The 13,203-nt window shown below is 35.4% G+C and overlaps 1 pseudogene; it reads left to right on the forward strand.

Annotated features, from left to right (window-relative positions):
- Window positions 1–9,431: 9,431 nt before the first annotated feature.
- On the forward strand, window positions 9,432–10,455 carry LOC140502342 (dnaJ homolog subfamily B member 12 pseudogene; annotated as a pseudogene).
- Window positions 10,456–13,203: the final 2,748 nt, after the last annotated feature.

A 13,203-nucleotide genomic window follows, 5' to 3' on the forward strand; every position in this document is an offset into this window, starting at 1 on the left:
ATTAGCCATATAATAAAAGAAAACAGGCAACCCCTCAAAAATAGAGGAAAAAAATATGCTTTAATCTGTATTCCAACTCCACTAGTGCCTTCTCTGGAGATGGATAGCAGTTTTTTCTATAAGTCCTTTGAAATTTTCCTGAATCATTCTATTGCTGTGATTCTGTAGAATACTACTGTTATCATGTCAAAAGATTTTCTTCTATTCACTTCCCTTTGCATCGGTCCACATAAGTCTTCCCAGGTTTTTCTGAAAATATTCTGTTCATCATTTCATTTAGCACAATAGGATAACATTTTAATATACCACAACTTGTTCAGCCATTCCCCAAATGATGGGCATCCCCTCAATTTCCAGTTCTTGGAATATAATTTCAGCATGGCTGAAAAAAAAAAAGGGAGAGGATACTAAGGGAAGCAGTAGTCAGAACCAAAACTCTGATGAGGAGGGAAAGGGTGAAAGGGGAGAGAACAGTATTAATGGGGGTAAGCTGGTGTGGTCCTAGGACTTCAAAACAGCTTCCCTTGACTATTTTTTGAATAGCACTGTCCGGGTTCATTTTTTCATCATGACTTTCAGGTAGTACAATAATTCTTAAATTATATCTTAAATTATATCTTCTGGATCTATTTTCCAGGTCAATGTTCTCCTGGTTCTGCTCACTTTGCTTTGTATCAGTTTACATAAACTTTCCAAGTTTTTTTTTCTTCTGAAATCTGTCTGCTTATCATTTCTTATAGCACAATATGTTCATGTACTATAACTTGTTCAGCCATTCCTCTATTGACAAGCGTCCTATCGATTTTGAGTTCTTAGACACATAAAAAGAGCTCCTATAGGTATTTTTGTACAGGTTTCTCTCCCCAAACTCCTTTTCAGTTTCTTTGGGATATAGACCTAGCAGCAGTATTGCTGAATAAAATGTTTATGCATACTTATATAGCCCCTTTGACATATTTCCAAATTGTTTTCCAGAAGGCTTGTATCACTTTATAGCTCCACCAACAGCACATTAGTTTCTCAGCTTTTCCACATGCCCTCCAATTTTTGTCCTTTTCAACCATATTTGTCAATTTAATTTGTTTGAGGTGATATCTCAAACTTATTTTAACTAACATTTTTTTCAATTGATAGTCATTTAAAGCATTTTTATATGACTGTAAATAGCTTTATATGATTATAGATAACTTTTCCCTCTTAAAACTGCCTATTCATATGCTTTGAGCATTTACCAACTGGGGTATGATGTATCACCAGTCTGATCCAATTGTCTATATATTTGAGAGGTAAGGCCTTCATGACAAAATGGCTTTGAATTTTTGCAGTTTTTTCCAGTTTTCTGCTTTCCTTTCAACCTTAGCTGTATTGGTTTTGTTTGTGTAAAATTTTTTTTAAATTTACTGTAATCAAAATTATTCATTTTACATCTTTTAATACTCTTTCTCTTGTTTGGCTATGAATACTACCCTTATCCATAGATCTCACAAGTAAAATATACCATGTTCCCATAATTTGCTTATGATATTACTCTTTATGTCTAAATTATGTACCCATTTTGACCCTATTTGGATATACAGTGTGAGATGCTGATTGATACCTTTTTTCTACCAAATTGTTTTCCAGCTTTCCCGGCATTTTTTTGTCAAATAGTGAGGTCTTGTCCAAAAAATTTGGATTATTGCATTTTTCAGACACTAGATTACAATGGTTGTTTACTACTGTGTATTTTGTACCTAATCTATTCCAGTGATCTGCCACTATTTCTTAGATAGTATTATATTATTTTGATGATGACCCTCTTGTAATATGTTTTGTGAACTGATATGGCTAGACCACCTTCCTTCACATTTTTTCATTCATTCCCTTAATATTCTTGACTTTTTGTTTTTCCAGATACATTTTGTTATTATTTTATCTACTCTATAAAATACATTTTGATAGTTTAATTATTATGACACTGGATAAGTAAATTAACTTAGAAAGTTCATTTTTGATATTAAAATTTTCTAAGAAATATTGCAAATGAAAAGAATTCTGGGGTTTCTCCTTATCCCTATCAAATTAATGTAGTGGAATGGAAATGGAAACATCAGTGCTAAAAGGAATGTATACTGTCATGCACACTAATGCACTGTTAGTAGTTAGACTGTTAGTCTTGTTCTGGGAAAAATTTGGAATTATCAAGAAAAGTTACAACCTCTCAAAATCTTCTGAATCTCTGATGATGCTAATAGTCATTAACATTGAACAGGTTCAGAACAAAAATAATTCTTCCATTTATAGCCAAATACACATTGCATTATTTTTATAACAGCAAAATAAAATAAAATACAATAACAATATCCATGGTCATTTATTGTAGACTTGCTGAAAAATGTGACATTTGAATGAAATGGAATAATCTTCTACAGCAGGAAATAACCACTGAAAGGACTGTATGAACTAATATAGACCAAAGAAAGTAGAAGTAGAAGAATAATGTACACAATGGCTACAGCTATGTAAATGAAAGCAACACTAAACAAACATTACAAACCATGTAAAATGTGAGTAAAATATGACTAGTGGCAGCTAGGTGATACAGTGAATGGAGCACTGTCCTTGGAGTTAGGAGGATCTGAGACCAAATCCAGCCTCAGACACTTGACAGTTACTAGCTGTATGACCTTGGGTATGTCACTTAACCCTAATTGCTTTGCCTTCCCTGCTCCAAAAACAAAATGAAACAAAATAAAATAAAATATAGCTAATGCTGTTGTTAAGTATTGAACTATGGATTTAGAGCACTGCATATGCTTTCAGACATAGCCACCATGGTGGATAAGTGGATAACTTTGCTGCATTGTTTTTTTAGTTTTACAAAGGAGGATTTGGAGGAAAGCAATTAATAATTAGAAAATGATAATGCCATATAAAGCAAAAACAGCAACATTAACAACAATAAAACATTTTTAGAACTCTAAGGTAAATTGTTTAGATGACTTTTATTCTCTAGAGTCCTACTCACATTTTTCTTGTACTATCAATAGAAGTAGGTTTTAATAAATGCATTGTCAATTAATTTATTGGCAGTTCATAACTTCAGAAGCATGCATACTTCTAAACTATATTATCATTGAGTGAAAGATAAGATCTGAACTAATTGTCCAAGTAACTGCATTTCTGCCTTGTGATACCCAGGGAGAAAATTATTTCCTCAAATACAAAAGCAAAAACATGATAAAAATTGAATATCTGATTATTAAGATTCTGTTGACACTACAGAATTATTCCAAAAAACCTCGCATTTCTTCAGAAAAAAAATTACTTTTAACTTAACCATCCAGTCAGAAAATTGACTTTTCTCTGGAGAAGCTATCTAGACAATGCAGAAATCCTGAGGCAGACATTATTTGTTGTATTTTAAGATTTTTGGAACATATCATACTTTTCAACATAGGAAAACAGTACCTGTGTTTTTCTCTTGTAAAACAACAATAGGGTATTATGGTTTGTAATCAACATCACATATGTGTAATACTTGCTTTGCTAAAATGCCCAGATAACTTTCAATGGAGGAAACAGCTTCTGACAAAAGAGGTTCTATTTTCCCCTACTGTGTAAGTGGAAGGAGACTCTTTCAATAGTCAGCATAGCCAAAAGAGTCGTTAAAAGCTGCCAGACTGGGACACTTTCCCTTTGGGTTCAGAGAGAGTGAAGGCTTGGTTCACCCACAATTAAGGTGCCATTAACTGACTTGGTGCCTCTCCCCTTTTTTCTTTGTGCCCTCCTTGATGTTTAGAGTTTTATTTTGCTTTGTTCAGTTTGATATGTTGTTTTTATTTATTGGTTTAGGCAAAAGAATCACTAACAGATGGGAAAACTGAGTAATAGCATCCTTGGAACCAGGACTTCAGGTGACATTGCAGGTAACCACAACAGGGAAGCCCTAGGAATTCAAGGAGGATTTTGACTTTGGAAATTAGGATTATACTATAAATACAAATTGAACTAAGCTTTAAACTTAATTCTCTTTCCCTTCCCAGATGAAAAAAAAAAGTTGGCAAAGGGAATGGGGTAGGGGCTGGGGGTAATTGCCCCAGGTATGAGAATGTTTGTATGTCTTTAAATAAATGTTACTTTCCAAAAACTAATCTATTAAGTGGTTAAATAGAAGTGGAGGCCTAAAATTGGGGAAATGCCATCATTGGAGTTGGAGCCAATAGCAGAAAACTTATGCAAGACAAATACATTAATGATATTGAAGAACCCTCTCCAAGAAGAGTAAAATGTAACATACCTAGCCTCTAGGCACTAGGGGCCTGGATAATTACTGTGAAATATGTAACATCATTTAATTTTCATAACAACCCACTTTTATTATTCCCATTTCACTGAAGAATCCTAAACTTACAGAGATTGAGAATTGCCTAAGTTCTCATAAGCAATAAACTTTTGCGATAGGATTCAAACTAAGGTTATCCCAAGTCCAACGTAGCACTCAACCCGGTGTACAGTTTAGCTTACTGTTATAGGATGAAAAATAAATTGAGCCTTACTGAGTCTAGTTTAAATAGCAAGAGCAAAATTAGGAACAGTAATACCAACAACAGGAGAGTTGCTACTTGATATCATGTCTGACAGGTACAGGAAAGTAGTTTGATTCTCAATGGTCTATGTTCTGTGATTATTCATGTCCTTTCCACACAGTGACACAAATAGTTTTGAGAAATTGTGTCATGAGTTCGATAAGAGCATCTATTCAGCTATTCACTCTCCTTATATAATGATATACATGGGAAAACTTTCTGGAAGCCATGCACAAAAGTGGTGGTTTGAAATTTTGATGTAGAATGTTTTAAGCACAGTTTTAAGTAACACTATAAAAAAGAGCAAAGGTATTTATTTTCTCTCCCTATCAAAAGCCATACATATGAAGAATTTGGGTGATTACCCCAGTCACAGAGTTTGGGGTAGTGCTGACACTGCATATTTAGTCAATAAGGCAATTCTGGGAAAGAGGTGGTTCTCTTAGCTGACATTAAATAAGGTTTTCAGATAAAAATTTAGTCATTAACGTGTAGCATCAAAGTCTGGATCATGGTAGGGGCTAAATACAAATTTATTGTTTGATTGACTTTATCCTCCAAAGACGGAGTGATCTGCTCATCCTCCATTTTCATTTGCCTTGTTTGTGACTTATCTGTTAGGGATTTTTACAATTATAATTGATTGTAAGTAGATAGTGCCTTTATAAAAATATTGGGGGTGGACTGGCTGAGACAAGTTTGTAATGTGATTTACCTTGGACTATGGGCCTCTTAGGAATGAGATAGAACCTCATATATTCATATGACAGATTCTCTGATTTCCTCCTTTGAAGATCATGGAAGATTTTCTTTGAAGATTACTCATGGTGATTCCCCACTTAAGAAAAACAAAATAAATAACAAAGCAAAAATTTAGTTTCTTCCTGTAACCTTCTATGGATAGCGAGATATTCTGGGAAGTGTATTTCTTACTACTTGTATGGAGAGACTGAAAAAGTCATGGAAGACAAAGGTGGACAAAATCAAGGGGAAACTCAGCTCCCCTACTAAAATAAAACAGCAACAAAAAAAAGACAAAACAAAAGTCTACACTCCCCAGTCAGCTTTACTACTATAGTAAATTCCATTAGTAAATTTTTATTAGACTTTCCTTGGCCGTATACTTTTCAAGGATGTCCACTTAAATGATGAGATTGATTCTCATATCACAAGAGCTAGTTGCACATTTGGGAGGCCCCAAAAAGAGATGTAGGAGAGAAGTATTAGGTTGTCTACTCAACTGAAAATCTTGTGCTGACTTCATTGTCTTATGCCTGTGAAACCTAAATAGTCTACCAGCACCATGCCATAAAATTGAATTGCTTCCATTTGAATTGTCTCATGAAGGTTATGGCAGCATAAAGTATCAGACACTGAGTTCCTTTCTCAAGATGAAAAGCCAAACATTCAAACTCTACTGCAGAAAGTGAAACTCCAAACGGACTGGCCACATAGCTCATATGCCAAATGAACATTTATCTAAAAGACTTTTTCATAAAGAACTTGCACAAGACAAGGGTTCACAAAGAGGTAAGGAAAAGAGGTAAGGAAAAGTGGTGGAAGGACAGTTTCAGGGTTGCTCTGAAGCTTAGTATCCTTTGTTATATGGGAGATGCTGGCACAGGACCACCCATCATGATGAACTCCATCAAAGAAGGTGCTAAGCTATACGAGCAAAGCAGAATGGCAGTAGCACAAGGAAAGATGAAATGTATATATTTAGAGACATCTCTAGTCCAAATTTTCTTTTCTTCATTCACTTAATGCTATTTTATTTTTCCCTATTACATATAAAATAATTTTTAATATTCACTTTTACAAGATTTTTGAGTTTCATTTTTTCTCCCTCCCTCATTTTCTTCTTCCCTTCTCAAAACATCAAGCAATCTGATATAGTACAATCTTGTTAGACATATTTCTATATTGGTCATTTAGGACTAATTTGGGAAGAATCAGAAGAAAAGGAAGAAAAACAACATGAGAAAGAGGGAAAGAGTGAAAATAGTATGGGTTGATCTGCCTTCAGAGTCCACAGTTCTTTCTCTGGATGTGGATAGGATTTTCCATCTTGAGTCTTTTGCAATTGTTTTAGATCTTTGTATTACTGAGAAGAGTGTTACTGTTACTGTGTACACTGTTGTCTTGGTACTGCTCTATTCATTCAGCATCAGTTCATGAAAGACTTTTCAGGTTTTTTCTGAAATACATTTTCTCATCATTTTTTATAGTGTAAGAATATGCCACTGTATTCATATACTACAGCTTCTTCCATCATTCCCCAATTGATGGGCATATCCTCAATTTCCAGTTGTTTGCTCCCACCAAAAAAAAAAAAAAAACTGCTCTGTTTTTTATATTTGGGTCCTTTTCCTCTTTTTAACGATCTCTTTGGGATATAGATCTAGCAGTGGTATTGTTGGATAAAAGGTATGCACAGTTTTATAACCCTTTGCGCATAGATCCAAATTACTCTCCAGAATAGTTGGATCAGTTCACAACTCTACCAGCAATGCATCAGTGATCCAGTTTTTGAAGACTTCTCCAATATTTATTGCTTTACATTTTTGATATATCAGCCTATCTGAGAGGTGTGAGGTGGTACCTCAGAGAGATGTTTAAATTTGAATTTCTCTAGTCAATACTGATTTATAGCCTTTTTTATATGACTATAGATAGGTTTAATTTCTTCTTGTGAAAACTGCCTCTTCATATCCTTTGACCATTTATCATTTAGGGAATGACTTGTATTTTTATAGATTTGACTCATTTCCCCATATATTTTAGAAATAAGGCCTTTATCAGAGGCAATGCCTATAAAAATGTTTTCCAGATTTCTGCTTCCCTTCTAATCTTGGTTGCACTGACTTTGTTTGTGAAAAACCATTTTTTAAAAAATTCAATCAAAGTGATCCATTTTGTATTTTCATAATGTTCTCTATCTCTTATTTGGCATTAAATATTTCCCTTCTTCATAGATGTGACAGGTAAAATATTCCTTGCTCTCATAATTTGCTTACAGTATCGCCCTTTAGGTCTAAATCATCTACCTATTTTCATCGTACCTCAGTATATGATATAAAATGTTAGTCTATACCTATTTTCTGCCATATGATTTTCTAGTTTAGCCAGAAATTTTTGTCAAATAGTGATGTCTTATCCCAGAAGTTGGAGTATTTGGATTTATCAAACAGTAGGTTACTACATTCATTTACTACTGTGTCTTGTGTATCTGACCTATTCCACTGATCTACAACTCTATTTCTTAGTCAGTACCAAACAGTTTTGATGGTTGCTGCTTTAATGTAGTTTTAGATCTGGTATGCCTAGGTCACCTCCCCCTTACATTTCTCTTCATTACTCTCATTGATACTCTGGGCCTTTTCTTCTTCCAAATGAATTTTCATATTATTTTTCTAAATCTATAAAATAAGTTTTGGCAGTTTGATTGGAATAACACTGAATAAGTAAATTAATTGTTATTTTTATTACATTAGCTTGCCCTACCCATTAGCACCTGACATTTTTTCCAGCTATTTAGATCTGACTTTACGTGTGTGAAAAGTGTTATGCAATTATGTTGATATAGTCCCTGAGTTTCTCTTAGCAGATAGTTTCCTCCTTTGGTGATTTTTCTAAATTATTTATATAGCATTGGAATTAATTGTTCTTCAAATGTTTGATAGAAATCACTTGTAAATCCATCCTGCCCTGGAGATTTTTTCTTAGGGATTTAATTGATGGCAGTTCAATTTCTTTTTCTGAAGTGGGGTTATTTAGTTATTTAATTTCCTTTTTTGTTAATCTGGGCAATTTATATTTTTGTAAGTATCCATCCATTTCACTTAGTTTGTCAGATGTATTAGCACAGATCTGGGCAAAAAAGCTCTTTTTTATTTTTAAAATTTCCTCTTCTTTGGTGGTGGATTCGTTCTTTTCATTTTTGATACTGGTAATTTGGTTTTCCTTTTTCTTCTTTTTAATAAAATTAAAATAAATAAAATTAACTAAAGGTTTAAGTATTTTGTTGGTTTTATTAGTAAAATCAGCTCTTAGATTTCTTTATCAGCTTAATAATTTTCATTTCAATTTTATTAATCTTTCCTTTGGTTTTCAGAATTTCTACTTTGGTATTTAATTGGGAATTTTCAAATTGTTTTTCTAACTCTTTTAGTTGTACAGCCAATTCATTGACCTCCTCTTTCTCTATTTTATCCTTTTAAGATTTTTGAGATATAAAATATCCCCTAAAAACCTGTTTGATTGCATCCAATAAGTTTTGGTATGTTGTCAAATTATTGTCATTCTCTTGGATGAACTCATTTATGGTTTCTATGATTTGTTGTTTGACCCATTGGTTTCTTAGTGTTACATTGCGTAGTTTCCAATTAATCTTTAGTCAACCTTTCTTTGGCGTTTTATTGCATGTAATTTTTATTGAATAATAATCTGAAAAGAATACATTTAGTATTTGTGCTTTTCTGCATTTCCTTGTGAGGTTTTTGTAGTTTCCTTCCTTATCTCTTTTCATTAAATCTATTTTTGTTTTTGCTTTGTCAGAGATCAAGAGTGCTACCACTGTTATTTTTTGCCTCAGCTGAAATATAATATATTCTTCTCTGGACTTTTACCTTTACTCTATATGTATATCTCTGTATCAAATATGTTTCTTCTAAATAAATTCTGTAGGATTATCATTTTAATCCACTCTGCTATCCCCTTCCATTTCATGGGAGAGTTTATCCCATTCACATTCACGTTATTATTGTACTGGGACATCACCTTTCAAAAAATTGTCAAGACAACTGCCCCGAGGTCCTAGAACCAGACTCTGTCCACCTCCCTGCCTCACACTCTGCTTCCAATATGAAATCCAATAAAGATGAAGCAGAGCCTTGTATCACCATCACCATCAGAACCATCAAGAGTCACCAACCCGAGCGGGCACTGCACTTTCTGGAAAAGTCACAGAGGTTTTAACTGATGTCAGTGATGAACAAATTGATTGAATCAGTCACCCATAATGGACATACCTCTCATATTCAGGCCAGGTCAAAAGACATAGCCACTTCTCACTAAAGAACAGGTGGGGGAGAAACCCCTTCTGCTAATGGTGAGGCTAGAGGAGAGGGCATAAAAGGCTACATGCAGGACCAGATGGAAGCTGTCAAAAAGGTGAAGCAGTTTAAAGACTACTATGTGATCCTGGGTGCAAGCAGAGAAGCATTGAAAGATAACTTGAAGAAGACACACCAAAAACTGACCCTCAAATTTCACCCTGACAGGAACCATGCCCCTGGTGTCACAAAGGCTTTTAAAAGCATTGGTACCATATATGCAATGCTGTGCAACTCTGAAAAGAGGAGGCAGTGCAACTAGTTTTAGGATGCAAAGAGCCAGGATGCTCAACAGGGCAGATCCACGGGGACTTCCACCAGGGCTTTGAAGGAGGCATCTCTCCTGGGGACCTCTTCAACATGTTCTTTGGTGGTGGCTTTCTTTCCATTAACATTATGTGTACAACAATGGCTGCATACGGTACACCTACCCGCAAAAGCCTGACCACTGGGAGAACCAAGGTGATGGTGGCCTGGACTTGTTTGTCTAGCTGATTCCCATCCTCATCAAAATCAGGAAGATGATAGTCTCCAGTCCATCATACTGCCTCAGGCAAAGACCATTACTGGGACATGTCCACAAGTGATTGACTGAGCACCTAAAATTGTCCTGCTACATATCTGCTGGAGAATTTTCGGTGAAGTACACTGAGTCAAGGTTATGGACATTACATGTAAGAAACAGAAACCTAAAATTAAAGTGGAATTGGAGGGGAAGAAGAATCCAATTCCTAAAAAAGATCCTAAAATGCAAACTCCAAGAAATATTGTAGCCAAATTCCAAAATTATCAGATCAAGGAAAAACCCTATAAGTAGCCAGAAAGAAACAGTTGAAATATTGTGAAACTACAGTCAAGATTATGCAGGAATTAGCAGCTTCTACATTAAAGGATTGGAGGGCTTTGTATATGATATTTCAAAAGGCAAAGGGGCTTGGATTACATTCAAGAATCAAATAACCAGCAAAACTGAGAAAATATTTCATGGGAAAAGATGGACATTCAATGAAATAGGGGGCTTTCAATCATTATTGATGACAAAACCAGAGCTGAAGAGAAAATTTGATTTTCAAATACAAGACTCAAGAGAAGCATAAAAAGTTAAACAGAAAAGGAAAAAAAAATCATGCTATTCAATGAGTTGAATCATTTTCATCCCTAAACAGGAGGATGATACTTGTAACACTTGAGAAATGTATCTGTATTAGGGCAGTTAGAAGAGATAGATAGAGGATGAGGGTATAAGTTTATTTTGATATGATGACAAAATTATCAATTAACGAACAAAAAAAGATTATGCTGGGAGAAGAGGAAAGGAGGAGACAGAGTAGGGTATGTTACATCACATGGAGAGACTCAAAGATGTATTACACTAAAGAGAAAGAAGTCAGCTGGGGTGAACATTGAACCTTAATCTCATTGAATTTGTGTAAGAGGGAATAACATATATTCACTTGGTTACAAGAATCTACCTTATTCTACAGGGAAGTAAGAGGAGTAAGGGGAAATAAATGGGAGGGTGAAAATAGAATGAAGGGAAAAGGGGAAGGAAGATGTAGGTGAAAGGGGAAAGAAAAAAGAACATGCCTGAATAAAAGGGAGAGAACACTAAGGGAGGCAATAGTCAGAACCAAAACACTGGTGAGGAGGGAAAGGGTGAAAGGGGAGAGAACAGAATTAAGGGGGATAAGTTGGTGTGGTCCTAGTTCCTCAGGACAGCTTCCCTTGACTATTTTTTGAATAGTACTGTCCAGGTTCATTTTTTCATCATGACTTTCAGGTAGTACAATAATTTTTAAATTATATCTTCTGGATCTATTTTTCAGGTCAGTGGTTTTTCCAAGGAGGTATTTTATGTTTCTTCTGCAGGATACTGGTTTGCCCTGAGATGTGAAGCAACTAGAGTTAGAGCAACTGGAAGATGCCTAATTGCCCTCAACTGTGCTGAAGCATATGGAGGCCCTGTCACCAGAGGCTATCTGCTCATCCAGGGTTGGACTAAAACGTATGTGGTGGTTCTATGAACTGAATACTGCAGGCTCTCCCTGCTGTTCATGTGGGGTATCTTGTTTTTCATGTTTGCCTGCTCCACCAATCTGGGGTTCAGTATCTTTCGCTGATTTGCTGAGGTGGGGCTAATTGCTGACTTGCTGGGATGTTTCCAGTCATAGACTGTGTTTTCCTTTTACCTGAGTTATAAAGATCCTTTTTGCCAATTCTTCAAGTAAAAGACTGCTCTACCCCATCTTTCCAGTGGCTTCTCTGTTCCACTATTTGTTCTTGGTTGCTATTTTGCTATTGTTCAGTTGTTCAGAGGTGAATATTGGAGAGCAATAGTGAGTTACTGCTTGTTTAGCCATCTTAGATCCCCTCTAGTTCAAATTTTCAGACATACTACTTGTGCCCTTCCTGTGGTAGAGCCTTCCTAGCTCTTATTAAAGTGATCATGTCCCACTGACATAGACTGTACCTTTACCCTCACATTATGTCATTCCTCCTTTGTGATGATAAGGGACAAACAACATTTTATTAGGCATCTATTTCATAGCTCTCACCACACTGAGCACAGGGGATGAAAAAAAAAAGACAAAAGACAGTTCCTACCCTCAGGCAACTCAAAATCTAATGTGGAAAAGAACACATCAAAAGAAGCTGAAAAGCTGTGGGGGCAATGCAGAAGAGGAAAGGTAACAGATTGGGTGGGTGTGGTGTTACCTAGGACTGTCCAGTCCAGTTGTATCCTACTTCCAAATAAAATGTAGCTACCTGACTGTTTGTCTTTAAATCCTTACTTTCTATTAAATGTGAGCTGCAGAATTACAAAAAAAAATCATGTTATTTTGAAAATGAGTGTTAACCTCACATTACATTCATGAGATAAAATAATGTGTTTTTAATAGCAGCAAGTAACATTAGTGACCTGAATTCAGATTTTGTAATCTGTATGTCTGGCATTTGATGCAATTCATATTAATCTCTTTATGAATAAAGAAAAAGAAACCTTGTAAATGGGCAGAGCAAAATGCTCTCCATCTAAGGAAAGGAAGTGTTTTGAAAATTAGCTTCACTAGACTAGCATGTTTGTACAACAAAATTAGTTAAAAATTATCTGGTCAGAATGAGCTGTACTGATTATCAAGCTGGATTATTTGGAATTACCCTAAAGTGGTCACCACTCTAATGCTTATTCACAGGTTTTACTCTTCATGATCATTTATATCTGAGCATTTCTTGTCCCTTGTGTATTTACACCTTGGTGCTCATCCCTGCAACTCTCTCCTCATCTCTATCTTGTGAGTTGCTTCAAGGGCTACTTTTTGGGTCCTTTCTCCTAACCCCAGGCGAAAAAAATGACAGTTCTCTCTCTAATATTGAGTGATTTTTGTTGAAAATGTGATATAACTTGAACTGTGTTTCAAGATTGCTGGGGATGGAAGTTCAATTCCATGTGGACAGTCTCGGGTGGGTAAAGGTGGGAACTTCTAAATCTTAGAGTTCTCACGAGGCCCCCCCAGGAAACG

The sequence above is a fragment of the Notamacropus eugenii genome, chromosome 4 (genome assembly GCF_028372415.1).
Source record: "Notamacropus eugenii isolate mMacEug1 chromosome 4, mMacEug1.pri_v2, whole genome shotgun sequence".
NCBI classification, from domain to species: Eukaryota; Metazoa; Chordata; class Mammalia; order Diprotodontia; family Macropodidae; genus Notamacropus; species Notamacropus eugenii.